This window comes from Pinus tabuliformis, chromosome 1_1 (genome assembly GCF_031772625.1).
Source record: "Pinus tabuliformis cultivar Carrire ecotype Pingquan chromosome 1_1, CPIR1, whole genome shotgun sequence".
NCBI classification, from domain to species: Eukaryota; Viridiplantae; Streptophyta; class Pinopsida; order Pinales; family Pinaceae; genus Pinus; species Pinus tabuliformis.
In genome coordinates, this window is record NC_142297.1 from 690,873,641 (window position 1) to 690,897,901 (window position 24,261).

The window sequence follows — 24,261 nt, forward strand, 5'->3', positions numbered from 1 at the left end:
CATATAAAGTATGAGGTGGTTGAAAACAATTGAGGAACTCTGATTGAAAGCTCCTGGGAATGTTGCATCTGAAGAAAGGAAGGAAGAGATTGTGAAATATGTAACCATGGTAAATAAATCAACATATGAAAGACCAAGAATATTTGACTAGGATATCTCCATGAAAGATATGAAGACTTTGATGGAGTCTGAAAAAGAAAGAAACCCTTGAAAATATATATCTTTGGGAGATGTGTCGATATGTATGCAGGATGTTGATGCAAACTAGAAGATGTCATGATGAAAGACCATAACAAAGGCAATGTTGATTTTAATGTTCATTCCTTTATTTTTGAACAAATTATATAGAAAGAACAGTATCAGCATCAATGCAAAGGAACATAAAGGAACAATAGAAGAAAATCATTCACACATAGAGACACGAGGATTGGTTAGACACCAAGGTAAAACCCACAATGGGGAAAACCCTTTCAAATTCTTCTTCTTATTAGATTGTCATCGAATGTTTCAGTAAAGAGAGAGTACAATGATCCATATCTTCAACCACAAACATATCCAGAAAAATCAACTAAACAAAATCCTTGAGATGAACCCAAGAATTCTAATAATCAAAACCATGATTTAGAAGCCAGTGATCAAATTTCATTGTTTGCGGTCAACTGCTTAATTCTGCGGTCAACTGAAAAAATCAAACCCTAGTTTCGAACCACACACAGAGAGTGTATGTGTGTGCATTTGAAACCCTCCAATAGCACTCATGAGCCTGTGTGTCTGTGGTTGCAACTAAAATATGTCTTTTTCATCCCCGCAAATGGAAACCAAAACCCTAGATCCCACGTGTGAGTTTCAGACCCTGCAATTTCAGACCTGTATGAACCAATCTTTGTGAACTACCTTAGACCTGTGCAAGCCAAACCAAAGAAAGAATAATGATAATTTTGATGTCAAAATGAGGGTCTCTTGACTTGTATTTATAGCCATCTGAGGGTGTATAAATTCTCTTTTGGAATGACCTATCCTTTTGTGCATGTGTGGGTTTTTCTTTAAAAATATAGTTTCCCTTGTCCAAATTGAGCGCTTTAATAGTCAAAATTGGTCCTCTCGAAAAGAGGAATCTAGTCCCATCGTTGGAATTTGTCACTAAGCTGCCAAAAATTAACATTAGCATCCCATCAACAGTGGAGAGTATCAAATATTAGAGGAAATTTGATTTTAAAAAGCTAACATTGAATTTCCAAGTCATAATGTGTAAGCCAATCAAAATCCTTTAAAATTTAAAAGAGATATAGGTATGACTAGGCACCAACAAATTTTTAGTAATATAATTTACCTACTTTAAGCGTGAATGGTGCCCAAGTGACTCAAAACTATATTAAATATTTAAAATAAAAATAATATATTAATCTATAAAAGTCAGAATATCGAGAATATTTTTAATGAAGGGTAAATCATGGGTTTAGTGTGTTTTTATTGAAGGGTAAATCATGGGGTGTTAAATAAATAAATTTAAATGTAAAATATTAAATTTAAATTTTATTAAATCTTGTGTTAATAAATTAATTTAAATATAAAAAATATATAAACAATTATTTTAATAAAGGTGCATTTATTTGGTTAATTTAAATTTAAATTTAAGTGTTAGATCTACTTTTATTATTATTATTATTATTATATTAAATCTTGTGGCAGAATATATATATATATATATATATATATATATATATATATATATATATATATATATATATATATATATATATATATAAACATGACATTTATCTCAGTAATTTTGATAAAAGTAAAATAATAAAAATGATATATCAAAAAATTGTCTACATGGAGTTATTTTATTGATTTATTAATTTTTTTTTGGCTATTTTTGAGTTGAAATTTCCTCTAATGGTATTCACTAACTCTAATACTTCATCAAATTTGGCCATTGTGTTAGCAAAAATTAAAGGCCTCTTCCTGAGAAAAATCTTCCCACAACGGACTTAATATAGAAGCAAAGTAGGCACATAACATAAATGTGGTTCTTAAAATCGTTTGATAGCGAAAAAGAGGTGCAACAATGGAACTAAGACTTTCCAACTAGTATACAAAGGAATTGCTATTTTTTCAAATATCAAAATTGGAAAATTGAGGAATTTTATAGGATTACCCCTCTCTCAATAGTAGTCCTATGAACTTTGGCATACCTGACATAGAAATAAATATCCACCTTGACCTGTAACAAGCTCCAACAACAAGAATATATAAGACCTTGTACTTGAATAAGAAATTGAAAAATTATAATGGGACTAGCACCAAAGGGTAATCCTAATGAAACTATTGCTTCTCAATTGGAAAATGATGACCTTAATTCCATGGAGATGGAGACTGTAATGATGGTCGAATGATCTGATTTGTTGCAATATCCTTTTGATTTGATTGTTAAGGGAAAATTTAACCATGCCAGTTGCCACTATTTGTTCCAATCTATTCTTTACATCCTCAAAATGATATCCCTTCCTTGTTACTAGTTTGTAAATAAGGTGTTTCAATTTGTCATTATGGAAGATCAATGGAGAGGAAAACTCAATTTGTCAAACAATAAGGTTGTTGGGTGGCTAGCAACACGACGTACGAGATTAGCAGATTCCAGGAATTAATCAGCCAATGGATATTGCACACATATGAACTTCATGTTGGAATTTCTAAGTTTAACCTGTTAGAAATTCTTCTTGTACTATCTGATTTATTTCTTCCTACTTGTTCAATTACTTAACAAGTTATTTACCATGTAAATATTAAAAATAAATACAAGTATAGTATCAACACATATAGATCATCAACTGAAAGTAAACAAGCACACAAGTGACACTGTTGTTTTTGGACTAATGTCCCCAGAAAAACCCAATGTGGGAAAATTGGTGCAGCTGTTCAGAGGGTTTTATTATTATGCAGTTTCAGAATACAACCTGGGTGCCAAAAATGGCTCACCCAATAGAGAATGCCCTCAGCAGTAGTACCTCTCAGTTGGAGACAGATATTCCGACTAAATCACCAGATGAACAATCCCACAGCAACAATGCAGCTTCTGCTGCTTTGCGTTACTCTCTGGGCTCTGCGTCAGCTTCTGGAGCCTCTACGTCAATCCTTAGACCCTCTGTGCCTCACACACTGGCCCTCTCTAGCTCTTTGCAGCTCCTGGATACCTCTGCGTGGCCATTGGCTGCCTCTGTGTAGCCTCTAACTGGCTCTGCGTCAACCTCTCTCGACTCTGCGCTGATCCTCCTAGTACTAACTTTTCCTCTCTACTATGTATTCACTTCCCCTCAGCTGCAACTCAGATCACTCACTTGATTTCCTCAGCAAACCCTGCCCCAGAAAATCGAATTCTTGATCTCCCTTGGTGTGTTCTCCAACTGACCCTCAAGCCTCCTCTTATACTTTTCTCGTTGGTCCATCAATGGCCGAGATTAAATCTCTAATCAATGGCTAAGATTATTTTTGGCTTGATCCATGAATTTTGGACCATTCTAACCCAGTTTTATATTAATACCCATTACTATTTTATTTTTCGTAAGTTTATACTTAGGAACTCCATTAAAAATATTAATTATTTTAATATCTCCCAAACCGGTTAGAATCTGCCCAAACCCTTTCTGGGTCTTGGATATCTCATGTGCTTTAGCCTCTCCACCAATTTTCATGGCTAGAGCACATTCGATGCTACCCAAAATCAACACTTCATGATTCAACACATTTCTTGGGCTTCGACTTCACAAGTCAGCTTTCACAACTAGGAAACAACTATCAAGTCACTGCTTTCGGGTCTAGACCGAAGTTCATAAACAATGTAAGGAATAAATTCACAAACAAAACTTCAAATAAACTCACAGAGAATATATATCAACGCATAGAGAATTCAAAGCAATCTGACATTCAACACTGAGTAACGAGGACTAGCATATATATGTAAATAGAAAAAATCCAATTCATTGCTCAAAGCATTCATAGGATTATGAATCATCGTGGAGAATCTTCACACTTTGACTTTCAATAACACACATAGAATAGAAAACATGTTATCCTTGTTAATGAGAGTTTGTTGCGTAGAGGGAATTCGTACATAGAATACTGCTAGTCTCCCAGTCTTTGGTCGATGGCCATCGAGGTAAAACCATATATTATTTTATTTTATTTTTTGAAATTTTGTTCTTCTTTAACGTCCAACTCATTCAGTGAGAAATTGGGTGGGCGACATTCTCCTGAAATGCCTCTCTTTCTCTATGTTAGTGTCTCTCTCTAACGTTCCCACTAAACACACAAGATGTTAACTCTTATGATAGGGCATTGCTATGCATAGGAAAGATAGCAACAACTTTGATGAGGAAATTTTTTTAATACTATAACGCACACTGCAACAGTTTTGATGAGGGGACAACAAATGTTGCAGAGAAAGAGCATTGACAATGCAGGCACAAAATATTAATAATCCTAGGCATCATAGATTAATGGGAGCGAAGATTTATCACGTTTATTGCTGCAGGAAACAAAGGTGCAAAGAGCTAGGCAGAGGGATGATCATATTTAGTAGAGGAAAATAAGCAAAGAAAGACCAAAAACCCATTCTTAGGAAAGATATGGTTAAGAAACTAATTGGATTTTTCAACAAACCTTGCACTCTGATACCATGTTAAACACACACATAGATAAGAAAGATATGAAAGATAAAACATGCCATTGCATACTTAATCACAAAGGTACATTTATACATTATCGAATGACCCTTCGTTTCCATATTCTAAGCAATCTCTTGGACTCCAGCGACTATTCATATTCCACACCAAATTTTAGCAGATTAGGTTTCCAACACCTATCATTGATGAATTATTAGATAAGTTGTAAGGAACAATTTTTTTCACCAAGTTGTATCTTTAATTTGAATATTATCAAATCAAAATGAGGAAAGAAGACATCTCCAAAACAAACTTTAGAAGACATGAAGGTTAATATGAGTTTTCGGTGATGTTGTTTGACCTTACTAAAGCACCCTCTCATTTCAAAGCTTAATGGATTTTATTTTCAAACCCTTTCGCGGAAAATTTGAATTAGAATTTTCTAATGATATACTAATCTATAACAAGCCTTAGGAAGAGCATGTACAATAGGTTTAAATGGCCTTAGAAGTATAAGATAAACAATTATATGCAAAACCTTCCAATTGCGCCTTCAAGGTTCAAGAAGTGGAATATTTGGGTCATATTGTATCTCATGAAAGTATCAAAGTGGACCCTAACAAAATTAAAACTATGATGGATTTCCCTATTCCCAAATCCTTGACAAATATTATAAGGTTATTAAGATTGATGGGATATTACCACAAGTTTTCCAAGAATTATGGTAAAATATAAGCACCTCTAATTACGTTATTAAAAAATGAAGTATTTTCTTGAACTTAAAAAACAACCAAAAATTTAAAAAAACTCGAGGCTATGTGTACTATTGTTATCCTAGTGATGCCTAACTTCAAAAAAAACCTTTATTATGGAGTGCAATTCCTTAGGGCATGACATTGGTGTAGTTTTAATGTAAGAAGGAAGACCCCTTACCTTTGGAAGCCATCAATATTAAAGCTTACTCATACCAATTTATGAAAATGAAATGTAGTACTGCATGCAGTTAAGAAATGACACTTTTAACGAATAGAAATAGAGAGTCAAGGTAACAATATATCATGATAATTTGAATTATTTCTTGAAATAATGATTATCTTCAAAAGAGAAACAAAAATTGGTTACAAAGATGTCATGTTATGACTTTGAAATTATTTACAAAAAAAGAAAAAAATGTGGTGACAAACATACTTTCAAGGAAAGACAATGTAGAGGACATACTTTGAACTATTTCCATTCCACAATATGATTGAATGGAAGAAACAAGGTTAAAATGGAAATAGGATCAAAAGGCATGCAAGATCATTTAACAACTACAAAAGAACTCGTCTGCATTAAATAGGTTTGTGTAGAAGAATGATTCACTATCGTATCAGGATCACCTATAATATGTAAAAAAATCTCAACTAAAATAGGTTATTTGAATTGCACACTTCCCCCATAAGAGGGAATTCAAGATTCTTAAACACTTACCTTAGGATCAAGAAAGATTTTTTCTAGGAAGTGTTAAGACTATGAGTCCCTAGACAATCACAAAGTTCGAGCATACACTCGTAGTTATTATCTTGATGAGGCATGATGATCCACTGATGAGTTGTCAATATGATCTATATCTAGATCTAGAAGATCTATAATGGTCATTGATGTGTTATGAATTCAGACATTAAGATAAATACAAAATAAAGGCTTTAAGCCTTTTTTTTAGTTCACTTGTTTTGTCTCACACATATTAATTCTTAACACGGTATCAGAGCCATGGCAAGCAAAGATGTGATAGGATACAACTTAATATTTATCAAAGTGAGTTTCTAAGAGATAATGAAAATATTAGAATTAGATTTGTTAAAAATGGTTTGAGATATGATTTGCTTATTTGAGATCATGTTTGTTTCAAGATCTATGGATGTGCAATAAAAGTGAAGAATTGAGAATATGGACACCTTTATATTTTACAAGTTGCCTATATTTCTTGATCAAATGCCCCAGAGTCCTCGCATTCTATACATTTGGCTACTTGGCACCATTTTGTAATATATTAAGCTAGACTTCACATTTTTGGAATCAAATCCTAAACTACAAGATCAAGTCACAAGAGAGCCACATGAATTTTTTGGCAACAACATGTGCCCACAGATCTACACCAACAATCGTCTAGATATGCATAACTGGATCATTGAAAAATGTGGTGATAGTCATTCATAATCATGGCTTTTAATGAAATCACTTAGTGTTGGGCACAAATCAAAACTTAAGGTTTAAGATATGATATTTGAGGGCATGAGAACTGAGCATGAGATTTAACAACTGTGTTATTTCACTTGGTATGTGTGATAGTGGATCTGTGCATTACAAGGCCCCATGTTTTCCATTTGATAATTTCATGGATAGTACCATGCTCCATTTCTTAATCGGTATGTCAATGTTGTTACTTTACTTCTAGTTGCATAATTTACAAGAAGTGATGAGGTGTAATAGGTCAATTAAAAAACAAGTGAAAGACAAAGTCTATTAAATCTATTGTGTGCATTAATATGGTTGCAATTTGTGTATATTGAGCTCACCAATTAAATATTAGCCATCTCCTATTCAGAATTTATAATTCAATGGTTTAAAATATGTTGTTGTTATCATCAAGTTACATGAAGGACGGATTTAAGTTTCAATCAAACTAATTTCACTTCTTGATCCATTAATCAATCTACACAAGATGTCTACCCATATTTGCAAAATTGATTTATGGGAATCACATTGTTTCAAGATCTAAAGATATAGTCCCCCATTTTAGATCTATCTTGGTGTGTTGATGGGTCTATTCTCAATCAAGTCCATGAAAAATAGTTTTACATCTTGTAGGGCCGAGAAATTTAGAGCCATCTCTCCAAACCCCTTCTCATATATTTGTTTTTGGAGAGATATTAATATGTTGTGTGATTTTTTCATTGGGTGTTGGTCAATGCTAAGGTTGGGAAGAAGTTGTTTGACACTCTCAAGTGAAAAAGAGAGCCATCGAATGGATCATCCTTGGAGGAAATAAAATATTGTCAAAATAGGCCATGATATGGTACCCATAGCTAAGCCCACAAGATTGAGTAGGAGGAGTAATCGACACTCTATGAATTTCATGCAGTTTCTCTCCTCACAATTTATTCTCTTAATGCATCTATCAACTGATTCTCCCATGTTCTTAACCACTATTATTGTTTCTTTGAACAAGCTAGATGAATTTCTAGGTGGAAGTTGATCCAAGGCATCAAAAAAAGACAACAATCTACTTACCAATGCTGTCCACAAACTACAAGTCATCCACATAGATTTGATTAAGGCTTGGTAACAACCAAACACATGAGAGGAGCTGACAATCGCTATTGTTGGTGGAAACCTTCCGAATTCATTAAAATTCATAGTGTCTTAATGATATCAAATTCTATCGTGGTGGCTAGTCCAAATGTTGGAGGTGCTCCAAAAGAATTAGAACTTGATTGCCCAAATGGGTCGTTTGACTCGTGCACTAATCAGATTTGATGTTGTTTGCTAATTCACTATCCTGATATTTGATGAGTTGAGTTGAAGAATGGCAAAAGAACATGCCACAATGCAAGGTGTTCAATGAACTGTAATAAATTCATTGTAGTTTATAAATTTAGTTTGATCATGACATGTTCGGAATATTTCTTTCCAACCATAGAAATCCACTTGCAGAATTAAGCCAAACCAGGTATGTAAAATTCCCATGAGCAACATTTAGATTATTTTGAATTTCTCATACAGGTTCAAGTCTAGAGCTATGTAAGGGGGAGGTAGTTCAGATTTGTGATTAGCCTAATAATAATTAAAAAAAGAGAAAAAAAAAGGAGTGTAAACTTTTGATATTGACATATGTTAAAGGTTGAAAGTTAGTTCAAGCAAATCTTGGAATAAAGATAGTAGAGATAAGATATCCTTGTAGTCCTCTTATTATACATCATTGTAATATAATCATAATTTTATCTTTGCTTCTTGTCCTAGACCATCCAGAAACTGAATATGGGGTGTAAGGACATTTTTCATTGTGTACAAGTTTAGAGGAGTGATTGTGAATTTGGTTTAAGTAAGATTAAAATAAAATCAAAGTGATTGGAGCATTGTAGGGGAAAAGCATCAAACCCTTTCAAGTCAAATGGTGATGTAACAAAAACTACCTGAAATAGAATAAGGGGGTCAACTAAGTCAAGTAAGTCATCGAACTTTAGGGTGCATGATTGATAATGTTGATTTGGGGTAGCATCGGATGTGCTCTATCCACGAAATTTGGTGGAGAGGTTGGGGCACATGAGATCTCCAATACCAGGAAAGGGTTTGGCAAGATTCTAAACAGTTCAGGAGATATTAAAATAATTAATTTTTTAATGGAGTCCGTAAGTCTAAACTTAGGGAAATTAAAATATTAATGTGGATTAATATAAAACTGTGTTAGAATGGTCCAAAAGACATGGATCAAGCCAGATCTAATCTTAGCCATTGATTAGGGACTTAATCTCGGTCGTTGATATGTCAACGAGAAAATTATAAGAGGAGGCTTGAGGGTCACTTGGAGAACACACCAGATGATCAATCATTCTATTCCCTAGAGTGGGGTTTGGTAAGAGAGATAGAATCAGTGATCGGAGTTTCAACTGAGGGGCATTGAGTACAGAGAGACAGAGAGGCAGAGTTAGTGCCGAGAGATCAACGCAGGAACTAGAAAGAGTGACGTAGTAGCAGCCAGGGCTCATGCAGGGCCACGTGGAGGCAGCCAGGTGCAGTTCTTCAGAGAGGCCAGCATTGCTGAGGCAGAGGGCCAGAAGGCTGACGCAAGGCCTCTTGAGGCTAACGTAGACCCATTCAGGGTGACGCAAGGCCAACGTTGGGCAGAGAGAGGGTGACGTTGGGGTTTCTGGGGTAGTTTGGAGTTGAGGAGTTGCTGAGGGTTTATCTGGGGTTTAAGGTGGGACATTTCTCTAAAGCTGAGAGGTACTAATGCCAAGGGAATTCTCTATTGGGTAAGATGGATTTGGCACCGAGATTGTACTCTGAAATTGCTTAATAAGAAAACCCTCAGATAGCTGCACCGATTTTCTCACATTGGGTTTTTCCGCGGACATTGGTCCAAAAATAACGGTGTCATTTTGTGTGCTTGTTTCTGTTTCCTTCAGTTGATGATGCGTAATATGTTGAGCATGCACTAGTGTTTATTTTCAGTATTTACATTGTAAATAACTTGTTAAGTAACGTAACAAGTAGGTAGGAATAAATCAGTAAAGTGCATGGAGGGTTTCTAATTGGTAGACTTAGAAACTTCAACATATAATACTCAAGACCTAAAGTAACATAACACTAAACGAGTGTGATCAAGCGAGTATGACAAGCATGCATGTCAAAGGAAAAATAGGTAAAGGTAGATTACATCTGCTAAATGTCTCTCAGAAATTAAATATTTGCAAGAGTGCAACCATGAATTGCACAATAAAATTAAAGTAATTTAGTGGAAATTGCAGCAAAATCCAAACCATAATTAAACAAATGGCTAACACGCTAGCAACTGTAGAAGATCTTGAAAGACAAATAGATTTGAAGGATCAATTGCTTGATTCTCTTCAAACTAAATGAAGCAAAAAAAAAGATTATATTGATGATATGATTAATGTAGCTTCTACAATGAAGGTGGATGCAATTTGTGATACAAAAGATCTAATATAAAAGGTCAATATATCTTGTGATACACATCAATTCATCTAGACAACTGATGCAAGTTGTGACACAAAAGAGCTCATAAAAAAAGTGATGCAATTGTGATACATAGGACCTTATTCAAAAGCTTGATGCAACATGCGATATAGTTGAAATAATGGCAAAAGTTGATGTAACTTGTGATACCAGGTGATTGATGCACAAAGTGATACAAATGACTTAATTGACTCAATGAATCAGACAAAGGGTATTAACAATAGTAGCAATTGTAAAGAAGAAAAATAACAATAAAATGGTCTTTCTAGGATGGTTATCAAACGTTGGGAAGAAATCCCATTAAAAAAAAATTGATATGAATTGGGCTACACTAAAGATGATAGCTTTTATATTCCAGATTACTCCAAACCAATTCAATTTATGAGTTCAGGATTTCTAGATGAAATTGAAAGTATTGATAGAAAGTGCCAACATTTTCAGTGTTAATTTGGTAGTCCAGGGACAAATTCCCTCCTTTGGAAAACCTTTCTCATCAAGAAAGACCCCTCCTATCCCTTGGAAGAATTTAATTTGGTTAAGGGAAAATACATTTTTAATGTGGAATCCCATATGTGCACAAAAGGACAGGTCGACCCTAAAGAGAAATTGGACACCCTTAGAAGCTTATAAATACAAGTCACGTGACCCTCATTTGGACATTATCATCAAGCATATTCTTCTTCTTTGGTTTGGCTTGCACATATCTGAAGTGGTCAGCGGAAATTGGTTCGTATAGGTCTTAAATTGTAGGGTCTGAGATCACATGTGTGGTTTAGGGTTTTTGGTCTGTAGCCACAATGTTGGAACAAAAAATTTCAGCCATAGCAACATGCATACAGGGTGCTCCCCGCGGTTGGAGCATTTCAGCCGCACACATGTTTTCTCTCTCCATGCGGCTAGGACCTAGGGTTTCTTTTGAGAGTTGATTGTAGGATGGGAATGTTAACTCTAATTAGTATTGTTGCTAGGCTCATATCTTGGATATTGTTTTGTTGATTTTGTTGGATATATTTGTGATTGAAGAATTGAAATATTGTACTCTTTGTTGAACATTTTATGACAGTCTAATAAGAAGAAGAATTCAAAAGGGTTTTCCCCCTTATGGGTTTTTTCCTTGGTCTTTGATCAAATCTGGTGTCTCTTATTTGTCTCTTATTGTTCATTGCATTTGTTGTTCTATATACAATTGCTATTGATCATTGGAATATTAAATTGTTTTTTAAAGATTACTAATTAAAGATAAGAAATGGGCTAAAGTGATTGTAACAACATAGAATGGTGGTAAAATTAACAGTAAGAGAAACTATCACATGAAGAGTCATTGTTTTTCTCTCCATCCTCGTCTTCATTGTGGGAAGACAAATCATCTATCAAAAAGATGTAAAAATCAAAAGAAGGCTAAAAAGACAACCAATTATGGATGGATAAATTCCTGGAGATGGAATAAAGAAGTGAAGAAATTGCATTAGTCTTATAGTATAGGCAAGATAAAGGTAAATAAAAAGCTTCATGAAGAAATGAACAAAGCAAAAGTTTTCAACCAATTATTCCAAAAAAAATTACTGTACTCTCCACATTTAAGGGGAGGCGATGATAAAATAAACACCTTTAAAGCGGGGAGTAAACTGATGAAGTAAAATTGGTTAGCGGTCATCCAAAAACCACCACATTATTGAAAGCAAATTGGTTAGTAGTCATCCAAAAACCACCACTTTATTCAAAGTATTTTGGTTAGTGGTAAACCATAAACCATCAGTTTCCATGGAAGATGGTTAGTGTTGAACCAAAAAAACCACCACCGAAACAATCCAAAGCCCCAGCTTGGATCCTTTCAAGAATCAACAATTGGAAAACTTCTCTCATTGCACTTGATAAGGGGAAACATCAATTATCAGGCTTCAAGTTTTGAAGTCTGATTAGTCAAATAGATTAACACCCAATACACAACGAGGAATTCTAGTATAACAATTGGTTTGTTCAACAATCATTTCAACGTATATGTTCAGACATAATAGCTGGTCCCTTTTAGGTATTCAAATATTGGAATTTTTAAGGCATATCTTCATTAAAACTCAATTCAATAGTTTTGTATTGAAGATGACAAAATTTATTGGTGCATGTATTGTTCAATTATTCAAACTTGTGATTGAGGGGGGAATCTTAGACTGTGAGCTCCTGGACAATCACAAAGTTCGATAACACACTTTTAATTCTTATCTTGATGAGGTGCCATGATGATCCACTGATGAGTTGTCAATGTGATCTAGATCTAGAATGGTTATTGATGTATTATAAATTTTCACATTGAGACCAATAAAGTATAACATAAGGACTCTACACTATTTTCACTAGTTCACTTGTTTTGTCTCGCCCATGTTAATTCTTAACAGAAAGATCTTAAAACTAATGTCCAAAATTTTGTTACCGAATGTTTAATTTTCCCACAAAATAAGGGAAAGACAATTGAAACCTCAGGTCATTTACAACCATTAGCTATACCAAGAGGTCTTAATGGATTTTATTACAACTATACGAAACTTTGAAGGAAAGAATGTTATCATGGTAGTAGTGGATTAACTCAGAGACTATGCCCATTTTTTCCCCCTTTCTCATCCCTTTTAAAGAAATTACAATAGCTACAACATTCATGAAAACAATTCAGAAGCTACATGGAAATCCCAAGATTATTGTAAGTATACATATCAAAATTTCACTATTGATATTTTTATTGAATTATTTTCTCGTTTTGCTACTCAATTGGCTTGTAGCTCCTCTTAACATCCTCAATCCACTGGACAAACTAAGATTGTAAATAAATGTCTAAAAAGATATCTCCCTATCTTTGCATATGATAGAATAATGGGTGAAGTGGTTACCTTTGACATAATGGTGGTACAAGACATCGTTCCACACTTCATAAAAAATGTCCCCATTTATGTCACGTTATGGCTATCATTCTCTATCCATCACATCACCCTTGAGAGAGAGAAATAGAAGTTTCAAATAGTGGAAGATCACAAAGAGTATCAACAAGAGGTTCTCCAACTATTGAAGGTCAACTTGGATAAAACATAAAATATGATGAAGCATCATACAAAATGTCACAATGAAAGAGAATTTGAAGTGGGAAACTATGTAGTTTTATGGCTGTAACCATATAAATAGATGTTCCTCAAGCAACAAAAGACAATAAATTAACATCCAAGTATTATGGTCCCTACGATGTGTTGTAGAGGATTGGAAGTATAGCCTACAAATTGGAGTTGTCTCCATCTTCACATGTACATCTAGTCTTCCATGTTTCTTGCTTAAAGGTAGTTGGTGACCAGATCCCAATTTATACTATTTACTAAAGATTAACGAAGAGGAGCAAATCATAATAGAACTAGAAACAATCCTTAAAACATGAATAAAAGCATTTGCAAAATTGAGCAATGACTAGGCACCTTATCAAATAGAAGAACCTTAGCAAGTTAGCTTTTCTGGCCTAGTATTATAGCCAATGGGCTAGCATGGTATGATTAAATATATTGGGATGGATTATGAAAGAGCCTACATATTGACATAAGCCCTTGTTATCTCATAGCTTGGTGCAGACAAACCAACACAATTGACATAAAAATATGTATTTATTAATAATGAATATAAATTGACAGTTTACAGGATGAGAGGCCCTGACATGATCTCTTATCATGCCCCGTTCCCTAATTAACTAAATCGTTTACAAAACACAAATTTTTTATATAACATTGACTTCCTCCCAAAAAGATGCTTTTTCCACAAAGCATACGTAACGACAGATGTTGTTGACGAAATGCTTCAGTTTCCCAAGAAGCTTCTTCTTCTGGTAAGTCCTTCCACTTGATCAAGTACTCTTTGATTACTTGTGATCAGATCTTCTTTTCCCTGGTGGATATGATACCTTCTGGCTCTAAAATGACCCTTCCTTCGTCATTGAAGGATGGAAGTGTTGTTTGTCTGATTGATGGTCACCAAGTGCTCTTTTAAGGCTAGATACATGGAAGACGTTGTGAACACGACTTTTATCCAGAAGGCTTAAACTATATGCAACTTGGCTGATCTTTTTGTTGATCTGGCATGGTCCATAGAACTTTGGTGCCAATTTATTTTTTCCTTTTTGTTTCAAAGACAATTGTTTGTATGGTTGGAGCTTGACAAATACCCATTCTCCAACTTCAAATTCTCTCTTGATTCTGTTTTAGTCAGCTTGTTGCTTCATACGATTTCTTGCATCATTTAAATTTTCTTTTAGGGTTTGGATGATTTTTTGGATTTCTTCTAGTTGGTTTTTAATAGCTGGTAGATTTGTTTGGATGGTAGCTAGATCTTTCCATTTCGGAGTTTCGTACCCATACAAAGCTTGGAATGGAGTCATTTTTGCTGACGTATGGTAAGTAGAATTATACCACCATTCAACGAGATGCAACCACTAAACCCACTTATTTTGTTTTATTGTGGCATAACAATGTAGATAGGCTTCCAAACATTTATTGGCAACCTTTGTTCATCCATCTGTTTGAGGGTGGTAAGCGGAACTCATATTTAAGTAGGTTCCTATATGGTTGAACAATTCCTTCCAGAAACTACCCTTAAATTTGGCATCTCTATCACTCAATGACTTTTGGAAAACCATGTAATTTATAAATATTCTTGCAAAATATCTCAGCGATTTGTTTAGCTGAGTCTGATTTCTTCATTGCAATAAAGTGAGCATATTTGATGAGTTTTCCGATAAATATGGATCCTTGGCATACTCACTTCGAATCTCATTAAGACATTCAGGAACAAAAACTAAGACTGCAAGTAATGTTGGTTCTTTGCCCTTCCTAGACAGGGCATCTTCTACTACATTGTACTTTCCCTTTCTATGTAATATCTCCATGTCAAAGGAAACAAAATTTTCAATCCATTTTTGTTGTTCTTCGGAAAGTGTTTTTTATTGGAGGAGGTGTTGGAGACTGTTATGGTCTATTCGAATGGAGAACTTACTTCCCAAAAGATATTTTCTCCACTTCGCCAATGCGTGCATAATAGCGGGCATTTCCTTGTTGTAGGTGGATTTAAGACGTTCTCGTTTATTGAGCTTCTTGCCTTGAAAAGCTATTGGATGCCCCTCTTGCATTAATACTGCACCTATACCGAACTCGGAAGCATCACACTCAATGATAAATGGTTTAGAGAAATCTAGAGTTGCCAATATCGAGGCATTAGACATAACTTCCTTCAATTCTTCAAAAGACCTTCCTACTTCCTCATTCCATTGAAATGAATTCTTCTTTAAAAGGTTTATTAGAGGTACAGTGATATGTGTATAGTTTTTAATAAATCTTTGGTAATATCCTGTCAATCCTATGAACCCTCTTAGCTTGGATATAGTAACTGGTTTGGTCCATTCCTTTATAGCCTTAATTTTATTAAGGTCCACTTTTACTCCTTCATGGGATATTATGAGTCTGTGATATTCTACTTCTTCCTTCCCAAAGGTGCATTTGGATTTCTTGGAGTAAAATTGATGCTCTTCCAGTAGTGTAAGCACTTTATCTAGATGTTGTAGGTGCTCCTTCCAAGTTTTACTGTAAATTAAATATCATCAAATAATACTAATACAAACTTCATAAGATATGGACAGAATAACTCGTTCATAGTGGCTTGGAATGTTGTTGAAGCATCGGTTAATCCAAAGGGAATTACTTTAAATTCATAGTGACCTTCATGTGTTTGGAATGCAGTTTTTGGTATGTCTTCCAACCTGATTCTGATTTGGTAACAGCCTGACCTTAAATCCAATTTTGAGAAGTTTTTTGACCCATGTATTTCATCCAACATTTCATCTATAAAGGGAATTGGGAATTTGTTTTTAATCGTTATTTTGTTTAATCCTCTATAGCCAATGCATAGCCTGAATGATCCATCCTTCTTTCTTACCAATATAACTAGAGCAACATACAAACTCTTACTTTTTGAGATGATCCCACATTTTAAAAGGTCTTGGATTAATCTCTCAATTTCAACCTTTTGGTGATGCGGATATCGATATGGTTTGATGTTGACGGGGTTTGATCCTGCTTTGACTTCTATTGTATGCTTGATTTCCCTGTTAGGAGTCATTTTCATGGGTAGGTCTTGGAATATCTTTTCATGCTTTTGAATTAGCTCTTGCACTTCTGGTGACTCTTTGATGAAAGGAGATTTTGGGGGTATACCAATTTCCTATTTCTTTATAAATTTTCGATTGTGAGGCCTATGGGTTATTGCCCACAAACCTATCGGAAGAGTTTATTTGAGGCCTTAAGCCTTTAAACCCAGAACCGCACTTCATATCGGAACCACACGAATACACACGGAAACATGGAAACTCGACCCGAAAAACATAAGGCCAGACTTCAAATATTTTACACCTGCGTTCATAAATATCGGCGGGTTCGCTCTCGGTCCATCTCCTTTCCGCGGCACTGTCCTTCGCATTCCTTGATCGCCGATCACCAATCAATCAAGACCGTTGATCTTCGCTCGATTCGACGGTTGTCGCTTAGCTTGATCAATCAACTTGCGTGACAATCTTCCACTGTCGATCAACTCCTTTCGATCCGATGACTGTTAGGGATTTCGAGTGGACAAGTAGCATGAGGATTAACTGCCCGAAAAGCGGTTTCCTTTCTCCACCTGGCTGCTATGTGTCACTTGATGAGTGGAATCGGGTGCTCACCCTTCAATACCACTTACCACTTTTTGCTTGCCTGAAATACCACTTCCACTGTTGCGAAACCACTTTCCTCGCGAATTAACTTCTGCGCTCTTCCACCATGCGATGACCGTTGATTTCTTCCATTGAACGGTTCTGATGGTTCCTTCAGGTTCCTCTGTATTTTGATTTGGACCGTTGATCTTTGAGATCCAACAGATCCTGTGCATTCTCTCATTCGTCCGCCATTTGATGGATTCTGTGCTTAAATCTAGTTCCTCTGCCATATACCATTTCGCACACGACATAACAATTAATTCGTTTATCTTTAGATCGCCATCGATCCTCGTAGTGATTGATGGTCGATCAATACTACAACACACATACTCAAACTGTTCAAGAAATACAACACACAGGCATACAATATCAACACTGAACACACTTTTCTATTATATACAGACGATTACAAGCTAAGGCATTTCAGCCTTAGAACAAACTCCCTCTCGACTACATTGTATCTATCTCTGTTACACAATTTCTACTATTCGCTCTCTATCCCTCTCACACACAAAGACTCTCTTTTTATAAGAGATTACAACAGTCGTGGATCATTTAAGATGCACGATTTCTTCCCACAATCACTCAACAAACCCCTAAACTCTCTATATGCATACATGCATATGGTAGATTACATTTAATTAAGTCTTCGAGAGACTTTATCCATTCCATCATTTACTCTGTTTTAAACAGAATTTGTCCCCTGTTTTGCTCCGATGGTCCACGTCCTCCTTGCTCCGCTTTGGATTCCTCCTTTAATTAAGAGTGCTCAGATGCTCCTGCATCAGACTCCCGAGGCACAAAAATTTATGACCTCCTGGTCATATGCTTCTCCTTATCCTTAGCAATTCTACCCACTTCTCAGTGGAACTGCCTTCATGATCTTCTGTGAGCTGCAACCAACCTCTGCAGTAACAGTCTTCTCTGCTACATGATACCTCACCAAGCTTTCTCCTCTGAGCTTAGTCTTTTGGCATCCTTCTGGTTCTCTTCTCTGGAACCAATTGAGCACTCCTTGCTCTAGGTTGCTGCAAGTCTTCTCACCTTCCGCTGCTGCTATCTGCACGACAGTAAAGACCATAAACTCACCATACTTCAACAACTGTACCTCTTCTCCTTCTACTTGCAAACTCTTCCTCCTTCTCACAGGAAATCTTCTTCCCTTTCCCTGCTCTGATACCAAATGATGAAAGGAGATTTTGGGGGTATACCAATTTCCCCTTTCTTTATAAATTTTTGATCCTAAGGCTTATGGGTTATGGCCCACAAACCTATCGAAAGCGTTTATTTTAGGCCTTAAGCCTTTAAACTCGGAACCCCACTTCATATCGGAACCACAGTAGTACACACGGAAACATGAAACCCGACCCAAAACACATAAGGCCAGACTTCAAATATTTTACACCCGCGTTCATAAATATCGGCAGGTCCGCTCTCGATCCATCTTCTTTCCACTGCACCGTCCTTCGCATTCCCTGATCGCCGATCGCCGATCAAATCAGAACCATTGATCTGTCGCTCGATCCAATGGTTGTCACTTACCCTGATCAATCAACTTGTGCAACAATCTTCCACCGTCGATCAACTCCTTTCGATCCGACTACTGTTAGGGATTTCGGGTGGACATGTAGCACGGGGATTAACCACTCGAAAAGTGGTTTCCTCTCTCCTCCTCGCTGCTACGTGTCGCTTGATGAGTGGAATTGGGTGCTCACCCTTCAATACCACTTACCACTTTTTGCTTGCCCGAAATACCACTTCCACTGTTGCGAAACCACTTTCCTTGCGAATTAACTTCTGCGCTCTTCCACTATGCGATGACTGTTGATTTCTTCCATAAGATAGTTCTTATGGTTCCTTTAGGTTCCTCTGTATTTTGATCTGGGCTGTTGATCTCTGAGATCCAACAAATCCTGTGCATTATCTCATTCGTCCGCCATTTGATGGATTCTGTGCTTAAATCCAGTTCCTCTGCCATATACCATTTCACACACGAAATAACAATTAATTCATTTATCTTTAGATCACCATCGATCCTCGTAGTGATCGATGGTCGATCAATACTACAACACGCATACTGAGACTGTTCAAGAAATACAACACACAGGCATACAATATCAACACTGAACACACTTTTCTATTTTATACAGATGATTACAAGCTAAGGCATTTTAGCCTTAGAATAAACTCCCTCTCGACTACATTGTATCTATCTCTGTTACACAATTTCTATTATTCGCTCTCTATCCCTCTCACACACATAGACTCTCCTTTTATAAGAGATTACAACAGTCGTGGATCATTTAAGATGCACGATTTCTTCCCACAATCACTCAACAAACCCCTAAACTCTCTATACGCATACATGCATATGGCAGATTACATTTAATTAAGTCTTCAAGAGACTTTATCCATTCCATCATTTACTCTATTTTAAATAGAATTTGTCCCCTGTTTTGCTCTGATGGTCCATGTCCTCTTTGCTCTGCTTTGGTTTCCTATTTTGATTAAGAGTGTTTGGATGCTCCTACATCACTCTTCGCTAATCACTTTTATAGGTGACATTGTACTACATAGGTTGGTGCTTCTTTTTGAATCATTTGCATCATCTGGGATGATGACACAATTTGATTTTCTGGTGCTTGGAATCCGTATAACTTGTGCCTCTACCCTTCCTATTTAAAGCTTATAAACTGCTTTTGATGGTTGGTAGAGTAAGTGCCTAGGGTTTTTAGCCATTGGATACCTAAGACCACATCTACTCCTCCTAATGGTACAGTGTAGAATGAAGATTCTAAATTAAAGTCTTGAATCTGCAATTTGACCTTACGATGTTTCCCTACCTTTTCAATCTTCTTACCGTCGGTTACCATCACCTTCATGTTGGACATGGGAAATGTGAAGATGTTGAGTCTCTTTGCCATGGTTGAGTCTAAAAAATTGTGGGTGCCACTGGTGTTGATGAGAACCATTGCATTGTTTTTCTTGATATGCCCTTTTAATTTTAAAGTTTGGGGTTGTGATATACTTGTCATAGCCGATAATGACACTTGCGGAATGCTTTCGTCATCTACTTCTGGAGAGAATTACGGGGCATATTCCATTCCTTCTATGTTTGATTCATCATTGTTCGAATCATTAGTTGCTTCACAGTTATATAGGTTCTTTGTCTCTTTCCCTTTAGCACACCTATGTTTAGGGTCCCACTTTTTGCCACAGTGTTTGCACTTGCCCTCTTTCATCCTTTGTGGATTTTTCTCCTTCACGAAGATGTGGTGGAACATATTTTGTATTATCCGTATTTGCAGATTGGGGAAATCTTTGTCTCAAGTATACTTTTTCCGACTTTGACCACAGTATCTTTTCAAAAAAAATCAACGGTTTTTGCTTTTTGTCTTGCTACTTCTATCGACGTAATATCATGAAGCTCAAGTTCTACTTGTAGATAGGTTTTAAGTCTAGAGATGTACGATTGGATTAGACGAGATTCTGATAACCCCAGTACTCGTGTTGCTAAGGTCTCCCATTCTCGAGTGTATTCATCCACATCTCCTTTTTGTCGCAATTTGATGAGTGTTGAAAATAACTCTTCTTTCTTGACACCTTGGAACCTTTTAAAGAATGCATCTTTAAGTTTTCTCCAACTGATAGTGAGTGTCGTCTTCTTCCACCACATATACCAATTATATGCTTCGCCTTCCATTTTCATGGAAGTGTGCCTAATATTTTCGTCAACATTGTCAATATCATAAATCTCAAAATATTCTCTTGCTTTATTGAGCCACACAATGCTGCATTTTTCGTTACCGTCGAACTTGGGTAGCTTGATTTTTGCTCTTCGTTGATACATTTCTAATAGTGGAATAAAAAGAGGGTATTGATTGGTAAATGAATTCCAGAGCTGCTTATTTTGAAAATTCACGTTACTATTTTCTTGATGGTGCGTGGATGATTTTTTTGGACACTTAGTTTTTTCATGAGAATTTGCTGAATGTGATGAATTGTGCTGTTGATTACCTTCAACATCTTGGAATATTTGTTCAGGTGTAATCTTCGTCTTGTCACAAATAGCGGTTAGTATTGTCATTGTCTGATTATGATTTATTTTGGATTCGGTATGGTTTTGTCCGAACTATTTTTCAATCTGATTTGTAGTATCTTGAAGCTTCTTGATATTGTTGGAATGTCTGGTAACCTTACTCTTGAGATTGATAAATTTTTGGTTAAAATTATCAGAATGGCTAGTAATCGTACTCTCAAGATCAATCAATTTTTCGCTGAAATCGGTCATTGTCATTGACGACATCGAACGGGTTTGTGGGGGTGTATATTTGTCCGCTAGTTTAAGCTTTCTTCCTTAATTTTTTTTTTTTAATAATAATATATTTTTTAAAATATTAATAAATTATATAGATTTTTTTTTCTAAATTATACTAAATCTATTAATGTAAAAAGAGTATCATACACTGAGGCCGAAGCCTGTACTTATCTATGCCAGAGAAAAGGCATCAACCAGAAAAAAATTTAGAATTGAACTGCCCAGAAGGGAAACTAGTTCGTTACCAAAGTGTTTCAAAAAAATAGCTTGCTGCCCACGTAGGGGAAACCAACAAACTATCCAGTTTTGTATCATTGTGTTTGAGGAGATTAAAAAAAGTAAACCCAACTGAAGAGCCTAAAATTTTAAGATTTTCCCCTAAAACCCATTGAAAACAGAAAACTAAGAAACAAAGTCCCAAAGAACTTGAGACACGTGGCATGCTAAGTGGCAGTCTACAAGGCAAGCACGTGGCACGTTGAGTGGCAGCAAGGTGGCAGACCAGGCGGCTAACACACAGCATCGAGGTGGCGGGCTAGGTACGTGGTGGTGACGGAGGGTGCTCCTCCACGATGAAGCATCTGTACTCGTCCATGTCGCCACTTGCTAGCACGAAGTCTCCGTGTTTCCAGCCTGCAACTTCGATTGTTCTTCCTCGATGAGGCAGCAGTATTTGTCTATTACCCAGTTCATTTTCGGAGCCTCGTTCACCTCCTTTCCTGCGCGTCTGGTCTGCTGCTCCTGGCTCCACTCCTCTGCGCCCTGAAGACTCGTCTGAGCCAGTTCCGGTTTGGCTCTGGTTTGGCTGCTCCCTGCTGTGGTGCGCCCGCCACCAACAGTGTTCGAGAGCTCCATTGCTTTGGTTCGACCACCTCCCATTGTTCCTTGCTCCTCAGCTGCCATGAATCGTCCTCCAACCTCGGAGTCTTGTGCCTCAGAGCTTTGCTTTTCCTCTTGAAAGCTAATGGTTATGGTGGCCGTGATGAGGGGCTTGTTCAGGGCAGAGCGGAAGGTGAATTGGGCATACTGGGAATGCAGTTGAGGAGTGCGCGGAGTGCTTCGGGGAGATGGGCCAGAAGTGGAGGGGAAGCTGCTGGGAGGCTTTGCAGAGGCCACTGAGTGGAAGCGACCTCTGCCACTGTGCGTATTTGGGTAGCGACCAGTGTTCTGCTCAGTGAGAGAGGAAGTGGTCTCCGAAGCAGAAGAGCATTGGGAGCGACTCAGGCTCCCTCGGTTCCCACCCCTACGGCTGTGCATCCTATGTCACACCATGCTATCTGCAATTGGAGGCGAGTTTCGTTCAGAATTGGGCACAATGGGATGCAGCGTCACAGTGGAGCTAGCAGGCAATTCAGCAGAGGGATGAGCAACCAGGGCCGAAGGGATGATAAATTGATAATTCAGGCTGTGGGTGAAGTGGATGCCTGAGCCAAAATCAATACAACAATAAATATTACAGCGTCTCCCAGTGGTTGTGCGGGAGCTGGGTGCTATCACTACATGAGGGCAGAGGCATTGCAGGGGCCGAGGTTGCAGGGGAGGATTGGCAGGAGCAGAGGTGGTATTTTCCCGAGAGTTCATGTTTGCCTTGAGCCGAGGTTGATGGCGGTTAACAGAATGGTGGCAACGCTCACTTGAGGTGCATTTATGGCGATGGTTAATGCCATTTTTGGACCATTGTGCCGCCCTGCGGGAGGCCATGTGGTCTCGCCACACGCCAACCCAGTTGGCAGCCACCTCACTGTCCTCCATTGTCACCCGCATCTAGGATAATAAATTATATAGTTATAAACTATATAATAATTAATTAAAGTTAATTTATGTATAGTCATAAACTATATATTAATCAATTAAAATTTAATTAATTGAACTATAGATATAAACTATATATTTCGTATTGACATTAAGTGGAGAGGGACAGGGTTCTGGGTGGAAGGAAGTCGAAGAAACCTGGAAGGCTTGACAACGGAGGAAAAAAATGGGGAGGTAAAAACAACGAACAAGTATGTGAATGGATTGGAAAATTGGAGGGGTCAACAGGGTCACGGTAGCACAACAACGAAGAATGTAGGAACAACAATCAACGTGAACCCATTGTTGACGGCGGAAGGCATGATGGATGCGCACGACAGGGGATGCTGTCAACGAAGCAGGAATGAATGCAGTTGAGCGGAGAAATAGCAAGCAGAGGTGTTTGTGAAAGCTAAAAATTCGTGACTGCACAACAATGAGCCGAGGAGCTACTTGCTCTGATACCAGATGGTGTAGACATACCAGATGGTGTAGACAAACCAATGCAATTGACATAAAAATATGTATTTATTAATAATGAATATAAATTGACCGTTTACGTTTACAAGGTGAGAGGCCCGGGCGTGATCTCTGATCATGCTGTGTGACCTAATTAGCTAAATCGTTTACAAAATACTAAATTTTTATATAACATAGCCTCAACTCAACATGGCATTCAAACAAGACTATTTGTAGTTAAGTGGTGAATGCTCTATTGGCCAGTAATTACCAATATATAGATTTTGCTATGATGAGTATTTCATATTATATTTATGTTACTTTTATTTGATGAGATCATGTGTTTTAATTTTAATTTTTAAAATTTATCCACACATGTTGAGGATTAGCATGTCAATTGTGCTTAGCATGAGTGGTTAAAAGAAATATTGTTATCCTCTCCACTTGAGTTCAATTCCTATATGAGACAAGTTGAGCTCATAATGAATATTACTTGTATTTCTCATATAGAATATAAAGATATTTCTCAT

The 24,261-nt window shown here is 36.8% G+C and overlaps 1 pseudogene; it reads right to left on the reverse strand.

The window, feature by feature from the left end:
* LOC149215296 (uncharacterized) overlaps positions 1 to 21,250 on the reverse strand; it is a 63,517-nt pseudogene extending 42,267 nt beyond the window's left edge.
* Positions 21,251 to 24,261: the final 3,011 nt, after the last annotated feature.